Consider the following 16,831-nt stretch of genomic DNA (forward strand, 5'->3'; position numbering starts at 1 on the left):
CAAAACCAGCACTATGCCCTTGAACTTCCAGAACTGTGAGCTAACTCAACCTCTTTTTCTTTATAAAGTTACTTCCCTGAAATATTTCATATGGTAACAAAAGCTGGACAAAATATAGGACATCATTATTTTCCCCATTTGTCAGATGAGAAAATTGAGACCTAGAGACATTTGATGATCTGCCTGAGATTAGAGCTGAGGTTGATTCAGAAGCTTCATTAGAGGTATTACTGCTCCTTCTATTCTGAAATTCACTCTGGTGGTACCATTTTCCCCAGAGCTAATGTCCTCACCCAGTACAACTGCCACCACATAATATGACCATTCAATAAAACACTGTTCTGGAAAGGCAATAGGGAAACAGACATTCTCATACAGGTGGTCATACACCTATGCAAGGCAATTTGACAAAATCTATCAAAATCACAAGTATATGTTCCCTTTGATAGAGTGATTGCATGACAGGGGATTTATTTTACAGCCTCATTTACACATATGGAAAGTGATGTATGGACAAGGTTGTTAAAGTAAGAGACTGGAAGCAACCCAAGGTTATTTTACAGGGGATTGGTGAAACAAGCCATGTGCATAACGAATAGTCTGCACAGTAAGGACCACAGGCTCCTCTGTGAGTCAGCATGGAAAGATTTTCCAGATACATCCTTAGCTGAAAAATGAGCACGGTACAGACAGCACATTGCACATAACACATAGCACTTTGCTTAAAATAGGAAGAAAATAAGGCTGTATAGTACATATTTTTATAAACTCATTTTTATATTATACAAGCCTTATTTTCTAGCGCATGGACTATAACAAAAAGTACTACACACAACAATATTCATATAGAGATGAATGATATAGGAGAAACATTTACAGCAGAACCTCGTTCTGGGAGGTAGGAACTGAGTAGATGAGGTAAGGCGGGGGAGAGTATTTTCACAGCATATTTATCCCTGTTTGATTTTAGAATTTTAAACATGTTAGTTATTTGGAAACATAAGGGTTTTGTTCTTTAAAAAAAAAAAAGCCTGGGGGCTGGGAAGGTGGCTCAGTGGTAGAGCGCTTGCCTTGCATGCATGAGGCCCTGGGTTCGATTCCTCAGCACCACATAAGCAAAAAGAAAAAAGCCGGAAGTAGCACTGTGGCTCAAGTGGTAGAGAGCTAGCCTTGAGCTGAAGAGCTGAGGGACAGTGCTCAGGCCCAGAGTTCAGGCCCTACGACCGGACCAAAAAAAAAAAAAAAAAGGCCTGGTGTTGGTGGCTTATGCCTGTAATCCTAACTACTCAGGGCCTTGAGATCTGAGGACTATAATTCAAAGCCAGCCCAAGCAGGAAAGTTTGTGAGACTCATTTCCCATCAACTACCAAAAATCAGGAAATAGAGCTGTGGCTTAAAGTGGTAGAGTGCTAGCCCTAAGCATAAAAGCTCATGGACAGCACTCAGATCCTGAGTTCAAGCTCTAGGACTGGCACACACACACACACACACACACACACACACACACACACAAAATATGGTAGGATATATCTATAATCCCAACAATTTCAGAGGTGGAGACAGATAGATCACAAGTTGGAGGCTACCCTGGGCTACATAATAAGACCCTGACTCAAAAATAAAATAAAAACAAATGTCAAATACAAATGAAAACCCAGAAACATCAGTTAAGAAAGTGCAAGATTAGATTCTCTGCTTTCTGCAGTTTTAGCTATTCACTCTATAAGTCTTTGGTGATGATGCTTACAAATAGGATAAAATAACTTTTGGAAGTCTTGGGCTTGACCTATGAATGATGAAAGCAAGTACAGAAGACAAAGATTCTGGAAAGGCAATGACCTTGGGTCTACCATTCTTTGTGACTCTCTACCATTTATTGTCCCTGGGGGCCTGACTAGAGATAGTGGAAACCCAGGCTGAGGTAGAGCATCTGCCTATGGTGTCAGGAAGCCACAAGGGCACCTGCTCTCATATTGAAAGGTGCCCTGGCACCAGGCCTTATCCAGATCCCACCCCTGCCATTATAGCTGTCCTACATGTCACCCACTGGGAAAAAAAATCCCACCCATGTGAGGAATGAGATCAAACAAAGGAGCATAAAGCAACAGGATATCCTGTCACTGAGAATCAGCTACAAGTTGAGACTTCTTCAACTGCACCCTACAAAGTGAAGACACCAATTCCTGGCATTCATATGAGTATTAGCTTTTCAGAGTCCCCATGGAGGGTGGCAGGCTCAGGGCACCCAAATTTTGAGTAGGGAAGGGCCTTCAAAAGTGGCTTACAAGCTCCCTGAGAAAACAGATTCCACTTCAATTTTAACCCCAGACGATACCATAGGCAGGGCTCAGTCTAAATCATCAGATACCTCCACAAGATAGAAGCTGGTCTGTCTCATGAGTCCCAGAATAAAACCCAGGTGTCTCTTCTGACAGCCTGTGACACTGACCTTCAAGACAGATGCTTGTCAGGCACCGGTGGCTCAGGCCTGTAATCCTAGCTACTCAAGAGGCTGAGATCTGAGGATCATGGTTCAAAGCCAGCCCGGGCAGGAAAGTCTGTAAGACTCTTATCTCCAATAAACCACTAGAAAACCGGAAGTGGTTCTGTGGCTCAAGCCATAGCCTTGAGCTGAAGAGCTCAGGGACAGCGCCCAGGCCCAGAGTTTAAGAGCTCAGGGACAGCGCCCAGGCCCAGAGTTCAAGCCCCATGACTGACAAAAATAAAAGACAGATGCTTGTTCTTGCCCACAGGACATTATCCATAGGCCCTCCTTCCATCAAGGCCTATTTTATGGATACCATTTGCCTGGTTCCCAAGACTAGTAGGATGCGGGAGCTCCCAGCCTAGTCTGTACATATACACACACACATCACACCTCACATACACACATGTTACAAATACACCACACACAGGCATCACACTCATGCAACCCACACACATATACTAACACCATGCATACACCATACATGCATACTCACATATACACACACATACACACCACACATAACACACACATCACATGTACAATACATACCTCTCTCTTTCTCTCTCAGGAAGATGGCTCAACTTAATTCTACTCAGCTACTGTTCTTTCAGGCCATTTGGTAGTTTCAGTCACTCCTGGCACAATTTGACCTCTACCTCAGTCCCCAGAGCCTCCACTGAATTTCTAACTGCCAGAGAAGATCATTTCCTGTCTACTTACTTCAATTAACTAACCCATCCTGTAGCCTTCCAGCAGGCCCACAACTCCTCCTAAGTCTCCTTCTTGCCAGCCAGTTCTCCCACCAAGGCCTCACTAGCTTCCAAGTGGGCCAAACCTCACCCCTCACCCCCATTCTGCTTTCTCTCCACTCAAGTTGCTCTACTAGATATGCCATGCTCTGACCTTCAAGAGAAGTCTCTCCTCACCAGTCAGGCCCTCTCTGCAATGGCCTCAGGTTCTTTGGGGTTCACATCCTGGGCTCCTTCCATAGCTCAAAGCCCTGGAAAGGCAGAGCCCGCCTCCACTGAAATCCAGAAAGGTGGCTCCACTCAGGGTTCCTACCAACAAGGACACTCTCTCACACCAAGCAGAGCCTAGCACAGAGACTCTTGGCTCAGAGATATCTCCAATGTATGCACAGGGGGTCCTTGGGAAAATTCTGTTCTGAAGGCACTTGTCCAAGACTTAACCAGCCCTTCTATGCTTGCTTTCTTGGGGAGGGAAATGACAGGAAAGGAAGTGGCATCATTCACTCCTTCATACAGAAGATGCTAAAGTTTGTCATTTCTTTAATAAGGCTTAGGACACATAATCACATAGTCATGTATGCATTAATCTAACAAATACTGATCAAATGTTTACTCTGGACTAGTGATATTTAAAAAATAAAAATTTGAGCTGGGCATTGGTGACTTATACTATACTTGCAATTTTAGCTACTCAGAAGGCTAAGATCTGAAGATCATGACTTAAAGCCAGACCAGGCAGGAAAGTCCATGAGATTCTTATCTCCAATTAACCACCAAAAGTCTGGAAATAGAGCTGTGGCTCAAGTGGTAAAGTGCTAGCCTTAAACGCAAAGCTCATGGACAGAGCTTAAGCCCTGAGTTCAAGACCCAGGACTGGCATATAAACAAACAAATAAATAAAGAACAAATAAACACTTAAATATTGAACATAAAATAAACAAAAACAGGACAGAATAATGAGTAACACAGGCTTCCTCTTGTAATCTAGAGAGGGTGTCTAATACCAAATAATCATACACATAAACAGGTGATTACAAACTGTGATAGATGCTAAGTAGAAAAAAGTATGTAAACATGTACATATATGATAATGGGAGGAATCAAGGAAGGCTTTAAGAGGAAGCCATGTTTGAACTAAAAGTAGAGGATGAGAATTGAGTGGAGAGAAAAGGGAATGCAAGGCAACAAAGACTGCTGCTCCAGGCTCCAAGCTAAGAATGACATGAAAGAAACAGAGAACTAGAGGTATAGTTCAATGGTACAATCCCTGCCTAGCAAGTTCTGAGTTCAAACCCAGTGTGGGAAAGAAAGAAAGAAAGAAAGAGAGTGGGGAGGGAGGGAGGGAGGAAGGGAAGGAGGAAGGGAAGGAGGAAGGGAAGGAGGGAGGGTGGGTAGGCAGAAGAGAAAAGGAAGAAGAGAGAAAAAAGGCAGGAAGGAGAAAGGCAGGCAGGCAGAAAGGAAGGAAGGAAGGAAGGAAGGAAGGAAGGAAGGGAGAGAGGGAGGAAAGAAGGAAGGAAGAGAGAGGGAAAGGAGAGAGGGAGAGAAGGAGGAAAGAAAGAGAAGGAAGAATAGAGAGTGAAATGGAATAAGAGAGGGAGGGAAGAGATCCCTGGAAAATCTGGAGTGGCAACAGACAGCTCAGACCAGAGGAGCTGAGACCTACGGAAGGAGCCTTCAGAGAGATTGGGGAAACAGTTGCCCTTTCCATGTCCCAGTCCCAGGTGCTGAATCACTCATCTGTTTAGGTCAGGTCATGTTTCACAAACCTCCTGAGCTCTGGCTTTCCATAGAAACCAGGACCCACAAAGATGGGGCTTGCATTTTCAGGTGTTTGTGCCAGAGTCAGTCTATCAGCCATGCATGATCTGATGTGCTCATAAGAAACATAAACCAGGGGCTGGGAAGGTGGCTCAGTGGTAGAGCGCTTGCCTTGCATGCCTGAGGCCCTGAGTTCGATTCCTCAGCACCACATAAGCAAAAAAAAGCCGGAAGTGGCACTGTGGCTCAAGTGGTAGAGTGCTAGCCTTGAGCTGAAGAGCTGAGGGACAGCGCCCAGGCCCAGAGTTCAGGACCACGACCGGACAAAAAAAAAAAAAAGAAAAGAAACAAACCATTCATCAACACATGTCCTATTTTTCAGGTCAGATGCAGCTTCAAGCATACAGGCCTCCTCCTCCAGGATGCCTTCCCTCCTGTCACTGCTGCTTCTTTGCCTCCATTGTTAGGGCTTTGATCACTTTCTCCCTTAACTTAGAAACCAAATTTCTGGGGCTTTTTCACCCACACTGAGCTATTGGCTGCCTTATGTATGTGTGTAGGATACTACAGGTAACTCAACTCTCCTGCTCCACAAGGAATATTTGTGGAGTAAACAAACAAATCAGTGATGCCTGGTGGCATCCATCTTCCCTCTACCTACCTTTATTCATCCATTTTTTCCCTCAACCAAACATAGTGAGTATAGCCACAAGCAAAAGCTAATACAACCCTAGTTTCATGGAGTTCCATCCAGCAGGGAAGGCAAATGATAATTTACAAATAATCAGACCAATAAGGTACAAGAATCAACCCAGATAAGCGCTCTTAATAGAAAGGTGTCTAGTTCTGAGAGCGCAGGGTTATGCCACATCCACTATGTGTGACACATAGTGGGTGCATAGAAATAGAAGGAGCCACACAAAGAGATTATGTGCTCAGAGGCAGCTATAGAAATGAACATCCAAAATTACACACACACACACACACACACACACACACACACACACACTGTCCCAGGGCAAGTCCGCACCTCCTGCCTGCAGTGTCAGCTTTCATAGCATCTCTCTGTGGTCTGACTTAATTGGAGAATGTGGTCTTACAGGCAGGTTACAAAAATACTTGGACCCATTTTATTCCAAGGAGAAAAATCCAAACACATGATGTGAATAGTATGCTTAAATATATGGATAGACACGAGCAAAAAGTACAAAGGTATACCAGGGGCATGGTATCTTTAAATCTTTTTTTTCTACTCCAAATCAAATAATATGTAATAGACCCAGTGCTGGGCTTAGTCAACCATGGCTCGTAGAATTAACATTCTGGAAGCTAGCTTCAGGGGAGCAGGGGCAGGAAGCCCGTCTCAGGGAGCAAAGAAATGCTGGCTTTAAATTTCAGGTTAAACCAATGTTATTCACAACCCGGCTTTGAAGCTAAAAGCTTTACACAATCGGGTCTGGTCACGCAAAGAGGGAGGAAGCAAAATGGTCTCAGATTCCCATCTGTCAGGAGAAAGCTGTCTCTTGTGTGTCTTAAAAGATCATAAACCCATTGCGTTTTCCTCAGAGTACAGCAGAGTCAGGGGGTTGAATTTTTCTTGGAGAGCTCTGGTTTGTTTCTTTTAAAATCATCATGCGCATTATGTCTAAAGATGTTCACTGAGGGAAAGAGATAAAAACAAATAGGAATCTCCAAAATCCCTCTGGCATCATGGCCTTTTGGCTTCCATCTTAGCTGGAAGTGGAGAGGTCCTTGGAAAAATGGTTAGAGCCACTGGTCAGCCTCCAGCTTTCTTAAAAGAATTCTGTTTCACTACAGAACCTAGGGGCAAAGCCAGAGTCCTCACAGAACTTCTTTCAACCTCACAGCTTCTCCTCAGGTGGCAGGAAGAGATACAGACCAGGATTCTAGCCCCAGCTCTGCCTTTACTTGTTTAAGCTGAGAGATCACCTGCCCCAGTAAGTCTAGAGCCTGGATGACCAGACAAATGTGCTAATGTGACCTGGGACATTTCTAGTTTGGGGTAAATGAGCCCAGGAAGCCTAGCATTGTTCTCCTGGCTAATTCTAAAGGCAATGTGTACAAAGCAAATGCCAACAAGATTTGATCCACCACTGATTGGCAACTTCAAGTAATTGTTTCTGATGCAATTATTAAGAAGTTTGCTACTCCAGATGTGGTGTCTCATGCCTGTAATTCCAGATACTGGTGAGGCAGACATAGGAAGCTAACCCAGGCAAAAAGCTATTGAGATTCTCCATCTCAACAAATAAAGTGGTTGAGATTTATACCTCCAGCTAGGCAGGAGATGTAAATAAGAGGAAGGGTCTAAGCAGCGGGGGGCAGGGGGCAATCACAAGACCCTATCCATTAAACAACTAAAGCAAAAGTGACTGGGACATGGTTTAAGTGGTAGAGTATCTGTCTAGCAAGCTTGAGGTCCTGAGTTCATACTCAGTACCATGAACAAAAAAAAAAAAGGAAAGGAAGTTTGCTGGAGGTAACTTCAGCTCTACAATTTCTCTATAGGAAGGTCTAGGTATCACATGGGTTATAAAAGAGGGCCTAGGTCCAGGGCTACATTAGCAAGATCCCCTGCATAATATTGGAAGTACATCATCTGCCCCTAGCAAATAATGGATGGATGCTGGATGGATGCTGTTCAGTGTCAGATATTAAGTCAAGTTGTTTCCTCATCTTATCTTTCATTTCTCTGCTCCTCAGAGGTTCATATGAAGTAAGTCTTCTGATCCCATGGTGTCTGACATGATGATAGCTGTTGATACTGCCATCTTCACTAGGAAAACCCTTCTAAGCCTCCCATAGGACAAAGTCAAAGGTCACCAGGCCTCTATGAGCTATACAACAGCAAGGACCATCCCTCCATTTCCCTTCAGTGCCATCTCAGCAGGCTACCTGTCCAGTCCTAGTGTCTCTTTCTTCACTATTGCTCCTCAAAGACACTGTTCCTCCCATTCCCTCTTTTGGCATACCCTCCATTCCTGCCCATCAAGGTTCTGCCTAAAAGCAGCTTCCTTTCAGAAGCCTGCCTGCAGGTCCAATTAGTTACCTTTTCTTCCAGCTCTCCCTCAGGAAGCGAAATAGGCTACAACTAAACCTTGAAGTTTATTCTTTTTTTTGGGGGGGGTCCTGTCTTGGGGCCTGAACTCTGGGTCTGGGCACTGTCCCTCAGCTCTTCAAGTCAAGGCTAGTGCTCTACCACTTGAGCCACAGCACCACTTCCGGCTTTTTTCTTTTTGCTTATGTGGTGCTGGGGAATCGAACCCAGTGCCTCATGCATGCAAGGCAAGTGATCTACCACTGAGCCACCTTCCCAGCCCTTGAAGTTTATTCTTTATAACCCTTTCCATGAGCTTGATTTTCAGAGGAATCCCGATTTTATAGCTAAGAAAACTGGCACAAAGAGATTAAGTAACTTGCTCAAGGTCACATAGCAAATACTCAGCAAAGCACTTCTAAGCCTGTTCCCCTGTATGAGAATGAAGCTGGGCATGTGACAGATGTGGTTCAGCATGCTGGAGAATACAGCACAATGTCAACAGGCCCAGGTTCAAATTCCCCTCAGAGTCTAAAAAGCCCATGACATTTGAGTGACTTTTTTAGCCTTAATTTTTCTCATCTACCAAGTGGGACAAAAATGGCACCGGACTGATTAAAGGCTTCAGTAAGAATAAGCTTAAAAGATTTAGCATCACACCTGACATGCAGTAAGGTATAAAAACATAAATTGTTTCTAAGATTGTTCTTTCTTTTCCTGCTAAGAGAACAGCTGTCTAAAAACAGAGCCCACATGTGACTCACCTCGAGCCTAGGGGATTCTGACTAGTTTGTGAGGGGCTTTCCAGCTCTGCAGTTCAGGGGAGCTCCACCTTCTACAGTGGCAGTCTCTGGAGTTAGCAGAGAACTTGGGAGAGAACTATCTGAGAGCAGTTGGGCATGATGAAGTACCTGTAATCACAGAACCTGAGAGATGCTACTACGGTGCATATCTGTAATTCCAGCACTTGAACTCAAGATCCTATTTGAGCTATATAACAATACCTTGTCTCAAAAACAAAAGAAATTGGGTGCTTGTAGCTCATACTTGTAATCCTAGCTATTTAGGAGGCTGAGATACAGGGGATGGTAGTTCCAAGCTAGGCCAGGCAGAAAAGTCTATGAGCTTCTATCTCCAAAATAACCAGTAAAAAGCAGGACTAGAGGCATAACTCAAGTGGTAGAGTACCTACCAGCTAAGCAAGCAAGCAAGCAAGCTGAGCAAGGATAGAGCCCTGAGTTCAAAATCCCAGTATTGCAAATAAATAGAAAGAAGGAAGGAGGAAGGAAAGAAGGAAGGAAGGAGGGAAGAAGGAAGGAAGGAGGAAGAGAAGGAAGCAGGGAGGGAGGAAGGGAGGGAGCAAGGAAGGAAGGAAAGTAGAAAGGGAGGGAGGGAGGGAGGGAGGGAGGGAGGGAGAGAAAGGGAGGAAAGGAGATGGGAGGAAAGGGTAGGGAAGGAAAAGGAAAGGAAGGGAAGGAAAGGGGAGTAACTCCATTGTATCAGTGATCCTGTAGAGGACAGAGTGAAACAATAGGAGTTTATGTTCTACGTACTCCTAAGATTTGAAGCAGTTCATAAAATGTTGAGCACAGACGATGATTAACTCTGCAGACTGAGCCAAGCTCCAATCTTCCTGGTTCATACCAAAAGGCAAAGGCAGCCAGTCATATATTGTTCAGTCTAACAACAGTAAAACATACCATTTATTCCCTACTCTAACTGACTTGGGACCTCTGTTCTCTCTTGGTTTTGGTGCTTGAGTTACTCAGGGATGCCCAACAACAGGGAGAGGTCAGGAGGGACCAGGACATCCCATACTAGGTGCAGGCTGATGGATCCAGTTGGTTGACATTTCTCACACATCTACTGTGGGCCAAGCCTCTTGCTGGGGAAATGCCCCATGGCAGCCAAGACCAAAATCAATGTGATGGGTGATGTTATAAAGCCCATCACAGATGAGAAAAATCTAAGTGGCAGGGAGGAAAATTCCATTGAAATTACCATGATTCCACCATTAGTTTCACTCAATCTTTCCTCTCAGAGAAGGAAAACATGAAATTGTTCAATCACCAAATACACTCAGGTTTGAGTCCAGTAAATATGATTTGCCATATATTATTCAACATATCCTAAGCTATTGGTTAAGAAAAGCTGCCACATGAGCTGGGAATGTGGATTAGTGATAAAGTGCTTGCCTAGCATGCATGAAGCCCTTGGTCCAATTCTGAAGCCCTTGGTCCAATTCCTCAGTACCACATAAACAGAAAAGGCCAGATGTGGTGCTGTGGTTCAAGTGGTAGAATGCTAGCCTTGAGCAAAAGCAGCTCAGGGACAGTGCCTGGGCCCTAAGTTCAAGCCCCAGGACTGAAGGGGATGGGGGCAGAGAGTTGCTACAGGACTGGGCTCCATCTAGAAAAAACTCAGAGCAAATAGTATGAACTCAACCTATTCAGAGCTTACTCTGGAAAGCACTGTTCTAAGTCCTTTACCTACTACATTCTTACAAATTCTCACTAAATTCTTCATGTTCAATGTTTGTTCCTTCTCCCACTTTACAGATGAGGAAAGTGAGGCACAGAGAAGTTAAATAACTTGTCACACAGCTAAGAAAAGGAGCAAGAATTCAAACAGTCTGGAAGTGGCGCTGTAGCTCAAGTGGTAGAGCGCTCGCCTTGAGCTGAAGAGCTGAGGGACAGCGCTCAGGCCCAGAGTTCAAGCCCCATAACCGACAAAAAAAAAAAAAAAAGAATTCAAACAGTCTGATTGCAAGGTCTGCTCTTTACCTTACACTAAACACCTCCACTTAATTCATGCTGGATAGAGGAGGGGTCCAGAAAGGGCCCTCCTAAATCTTAAGGAGAAGTAGGAAGAAGTAAGCCAAAGAAAGAGACAGGAAGAGGATGTGCACTCTAATGAGAGAGAACAGCATTGGCAAAGCCTCGAGACCGGTGAAATCAGAGTACTCTGGGAATAGTTGTGATTTGGTGCAATTTGAGTTAGGGGAAGGGGAGGGGACCATGGTGCAAAAGGCCTTCCTCTCTATCTTGATGCTCAATACCATTACCCATTATCCAGAACTTAACATGCACTTGGATATATAAAGAACACAAATACCTTATTGAAAGTCTCCTGGTGTTGGTGTAAAAAGATGGGCTGTGTGTGCAGAAAAGCACCAAGATGATTGCAGAGCAGGCAGGAAGTAATACCTTGTATATTGTCACAGGGTAAGTCTATTCTCTCTAATCCACACTGTCCAAGTCCATTACCTTGTCCTGTGGTACCTAATTACTCCACCTTACACAACCATATGCACACTAATTAGGGAAGATGTTAACTACAATAGTGAGAATATTCCAAAGCAAATGAAATATTACTAGAAGCAAAAGGGCAATTTGTTTCTGGGAATTGTGCTTTTAAATGAGAGCAAAGAATGCCAAAGGCTTTGTTTTAATTGTACCTGGAAAGACATCTGTGTGCATCCTTTTTCCTGCTTTCGTGCACCCAGCAGTTTGTCTCCCATCCCCCACTGTGCAGAATAAATAAATAGGTGAGGGTTTAAAAATCATATTTACTCTGATATCTTTACATTAGCCCCATTTGAGTTTTTAAAATTACTGTCTTTATTTTTTCTCCCAAGGATGATATAACTAAAAAGAGGGTTCATATTTTGAAGTGTATCTATCTGATCATAGCACAAATGTTTTCAGGTGAAATCACTATATTTCTCTAAGATGAGTATGGGCTTTGTCATAGATCAAGCTGAGAGAGAAGAAAAAAAGATAAATCATCAGAGATCCAAAAATACTTTTCATTTGGAGAAGATATCAAGCCATTTCGATGGGGCTGATGGAATCCCCGTTCTGTCTCCATTACCTGCCTCAGGCAGCCCCAGCCAAGAGCCAACTACTGAGATTATATTCCCTATAAGATGGTCCCGATATATATATATATATATGATCTTCAACCTCTATTGATTGACCAATTTCACAAGCAAAGACTGGTGAAATGAAGCTGAAATGAACATCATGCTTTAACTCATTGAACCTATCAGGCCTGAGTTAATCTCACTGTCCACTGTCTCTGATAGAATTCAATTGATCAATCATGTTTCGGTGATAGTACCATTTCACTGGCTTATTGCTTCTTCATTTCAGAGCTTGACCTGTTAGATATACTCGAACTGTCTCGACTCCTCTTGGATACACAGAGATCAGCCTCTGCCTGCCAACGTGTGTCATCTCCTGTCCCAGCTGAAAAGAACTCAAGAGGCTTTTGTGTATATCTGCTGTGTGTTTTTCTACCAAACACACGCACTCAAGGGGTGGATTCATGATGGCAAGGAATCAGGCAAGCACAAATTACAAGAAGGGCTCTTCTTTCCACACGGAAGCCCTGTTATTTACCATGTATATAGATAAATTGGGTGTTTATTCTTATTTTACATAGGCAAGAGAATACAACTAGATGGGGAAAGGCACATTGGAAAATGACGACAACCATCTTTACCTTTCAAATATACTTAGTCATGTTGAGTAAGATGATAACCATCTATCTTCTCTGATTTTTATGAAAACCTTAGGAGATGGGTAAGAGATGAGGAAATGAGCTCAGAGAAGTGGTGGTAGCTTATCCAAGGTCACACAGCACAATTATCAGGCCAGGTGAGACTGACTGCCTGGTGTGTCAATTCTTCAGTGCCTTCTACCCACACTGAAGCCAGCCTCTGGTGATTTGCCATTTAGGCAAAACATTTTTTCCTTGACTACTCAAAGGCAAGAAACAGCCTCAAACCTTAAGTCAGAATCCAGGTGCCAATAACTTGTTCACATCTATAATCCTGGCTACTTAGGAGGCTGAGATCTGAGGATCATGGTTCAAAGCCAGCCCAGGCAGGAAAATCCATGAGACCTTTATCTCCAATCAACCACCGAAAAGCCTGAAGTAGAGCTGTGGTTCAAGTGGTATATTGCAGCTTTGTCTTGAGAAAAACAAAAAACAAAAAACCTAAGGTACAGCATCCAGGCCCTGAGTTCAAGCCCCAGAACCAACACACAGAAAATTTAATTCAGGTCATTTTACAGTCTAGGATGGATTCCAAAATCTTCTGTAGCTTCTTGTACAGCTCAGAAACTGAGCAAGTCCAGAGAACAGCTTTCCAAAGTCACTGAGACACTAGAAGAGTGTGTATAAGACTCATACCTAGATCCTGGACCCTCAGCTCAAAGCTTTCCCCACTTTCTGTCCAAGTTTCACTGAGTTACATCAAACCAGCGAGTCTTTTGACACAGAACCTCATACTCCTCTGTCAACATGGCCCAATGTACTGCTGTGTGATTCCTTCTGGGCATTTAATTTAATTTCCCCATTTCCAAACCAGTACTGTACTAGGGGAAATCAGGGGCAAAAGCAGTTTGCTGGCTGCCTGGGGGAGGTAGCTCTAGGCTGAGCCCAGCAGGAAGGTCTCTGGAGGAATTGAAGGCAATGACAGTTTGCAAATAAGCTTGCATCTGCTCAGAGCTGGCCTGGTCTGCAGTCTGCAACCATGCTGTGCTAATGGATCCCTGTTTACTAGGAGCTGGGGAGATGCCAAAAATAAAGCAGGTGCCTCTGGAGGGAGAAGGGGCACCATGGCTGAAGCCTAAAGCTGGGGATTAACAGCTTGTTGGCTAAGCTGGGACAACGGTCTTTGGGCCATCGACTGCCTCCTTTCCTCCTCATGGGTCCATAGATCCCCCAGACTCCAAATAGCCAGCTCATTGTCCATTCATACTGATACATTCACAATCATTACAGACACAAGAAAAGGAAGAGACCCCCATGGTCCAATACAGCCACAGTTTGGACACCTCAATGCAGAGAGTCAAAATAGAGGTGCAGACTGGTGTGTACCTCTCACCCAAGAAAGAATTTGTCCATGAAGAGAGCCAGGTCTGGGAGACGGTAAGGAAGCAAGGTCTGTGGGAAGTAGGGATAGACAGACCCCCTGGAACGCCCTGCTAGAGGTTCTGGGCTGCCACCTGTTGACACTTCTAGCTCACTCAACAAACTCTGCAATCTCTCAAAGCTTACCAGACCTTTAAGGCCTGGGTCATTCCCTTGCAGCTCCAGCTTTTTTACCCTACTTTCTCCTACTGTCCCATTACAGTTCTGTCCACACTGCTTCTTAGTTGTGCCAAGCACATCCTGTCACAGGGCATTTGCATTTGCTTTTCCTTATATCTGGAACTCCTCCTTTAGATAACTGTTTGGCTCACTCTTGTCATCTCATCATTAAGGCCACCCTTCATAAAACAGCAAATGTCTCTATCTCCTTATTTGCTTCATTGGCCTCCTTATAACAACATTGAACCACATACCTCTTATTTTCCCATTCTCTTCCTTTGGTAAAGTGTCACTCATGTGGACATGATTGTTTTACTCATTGCTGTGTCTCTAGCACCTAGAACAATGCCTGGCACAGAGTAGGCACATAATAAATACTTGGAGAAGTCAGATTCAGTGGATCACATCTGTCACTCTAGCTACTTAGAAAGCAGAGATAGAGATCACAGTTCACAGACAGCCTGGGCAAAAGGATGGGTGTGGTAGTGTATACCTGGCATGCCAACTATGCAGACATCGTAACTAGGAGACTGACCCTGGGAAAAATTCAAGACATTATCTGAAAAGTAACTAAAGCAAACACACACACACACACATGCAAACACACACACACACACACACACACACACACACACACAAAAGAGGAGAAAGGAATTGGGGGTGGGACTCAAGTAATAGAACTCTTGCCTAGCAAGTACAAAGCCTTGAATTCAAATACTACCAAGTAATGTCAAATAAATAAGTAAATGAATAAGCAAGTAAATAGGTAAATGAAATATGAAATAAATAGTCATAGAAGGAATGAACTAAAGTAAGACTCATGTAGAAATAGAAAAATAGATCGAGAAGAAACAGTTTGCCTCTTGGTGATCTCCAGTGGTGAAGCAGTTGTCACTCCTTTCTGGGGACATCTGCTATTCACCTTCCATGCCTGGGGTTGGGATTCCTGAGCTAGAATTTCCTCAGGGAAAACAAAGGGGGATGTCAGCCCTACTCATTACTGCAGCTATGGAACCCAACAAACCAAGTCAGGAGCAAGGAGGTGAGTACATCACTCTTCAAGGAAGAGACTTGGTCTTGAAAGCATTCAAGTGACAAAGGTGGAGAGGGGCAGGGCTCCAGCTCAGTTGAGTGGCCTAACGAATCCTTCACCTCATCTATGCAATGGTATCCATAATTTGTCAAATCCACAGCACTGATCACAACAGGTGAGGAAATTAAGGTTTCATATAAAGGATAAAATGGGCTCATAGAGGAATGGCTACTGGGCTGGGTCCCTTGATTCTAACATGTCTTTCTCTGTGATAGGTGCTGTGATCCCAGCATTGCCCAAGGAGAAAAACCCTGTTTCAGCCCTCAGAGAGCCCAGTTGTGGAAGGCCCTTGGATAAGACATAGAGATTTAGGGAAATCCCAAGTGTAGAAAGCATGAGAACCAGAGCAGGCAGTGGGAACCCAGAGATGAGAGAAGCTGGCTGGTATGGAAGGGCTGTCTAAAGGAAAACACTGGAGTCAAGATTGGGATGTGGAGCCATGATGAAAGAGGCACAAGGGACTGGATGTAGACAAGGCTGTCACCACTGCACCCGTAGCAGAGGGTCGTGTCACTTTCATATACAAATCAGGGTAGGCTTTGTGTCTCCCGGTGCAGGTCTTAAATACAGTGCACAATGTATGCAAACCGTGCTATATAACAGTCTCGGGGAAATTTCCAAAGGAATACGGGCCACCCAAAGAGACCCACTTGTTCCTGTGGTTCTATCTAGACCAGAGTGATGAGCATTTTTGAGATTTGGAAACCTATGGGTTATTTTTGTTACTCGGGAATATGCGGGCATTTAGTGGGGAGGACCAGTGATGTTTTTAGCCCAGTCTAACTCAGGAAGGAATTGCTTGGCATCTTCCAAATGCCCCAGCTTACACTCTGGTTGGCAAAATTTCTCTTCAGAAATATTTGAGCCAGAAGCATGTTTTACTCATGTACACAAAAACGTAATGTTTCAGCTGAGTGCTGATGGCTTACGTCATCTAACTACTCAGGAGGCTGAGATCCGAGGATCACACTTCAAAGCCATCCGGGGCAGGAAATTCCATAAGACTGTTATCTCCATTAAACTACAAAAACAACCTGGAAGTAGAACTGTGGTTCAAGAGGTAGAGTGCTGGCCTAGAGTAAAACACCTGGAAACAGAGCCCAGACCCTGAGTTCAAGCCCAGGACCAGCATAAAAACAACAACAACAAAAAAAAAAACTGGTGTTTTCATTTGTACTCGCTTTCCCAGGAACATAACACCATAGAAACTGAGGAAAGATTATATTTTGCTTTGGCTGGAATTTTTTCAGGATATGTTCCCAATTTTAGGAAATCAGTTTGTAGATAGCAACATAATCAGAAGCATTTATATTGCCAAAGACCACAGCTGTCTAAATTGGTAGCTTCTGAATTCATGGTGACTCCACACATCAATGAAAGCAACTAACCACTTTATTGGGTCTTCTGGTATAGTCAGGCTTGGGCATTACATGTGAAATATACCATTTCATTATGATTTTATTCTTCTTCTTCCTTTTTTTTTGGGGGGGTCCGGTCGTGGGGCCTGAACTCTGGGCCTGGGTGCTGTCCCTCAGCTCTTCAGCTCAAGGCTAGCGCTCTACCACTTGAGCCACAGCGCCACT

The 16,831-nt window shown here is 44.0% G+C and overlaps 1 protein-coding gene across 4 annotated transcripts in view; it reads right to left on the minus strand.

Moving 5' to 3' along the window:
• The window catches only part of Pax5 (paired box 5), a 173,769-nt gene that overhangs the window by 105,464 nt on the left and 51,474 nt on the right, over window positions 1-16,831 (minus strand). The window lies entirely within an intron of this gene.

Source organism: Dipodomys ordii, unplaced genomic scaffold (genome assembly GCF_000151885.1).
Source record: "Dipodomys ordii isolate 6190 unplaced genomic scaffold, Dord_2.0 Scaffold95, whole genome shotgun sequence".
Lineage (NCBI taxonomy): Eukaryota > Metazoa > Chordata > Mammalia > Rodentia > Heteromyidae > Dipodomys > Dipodomys ordii.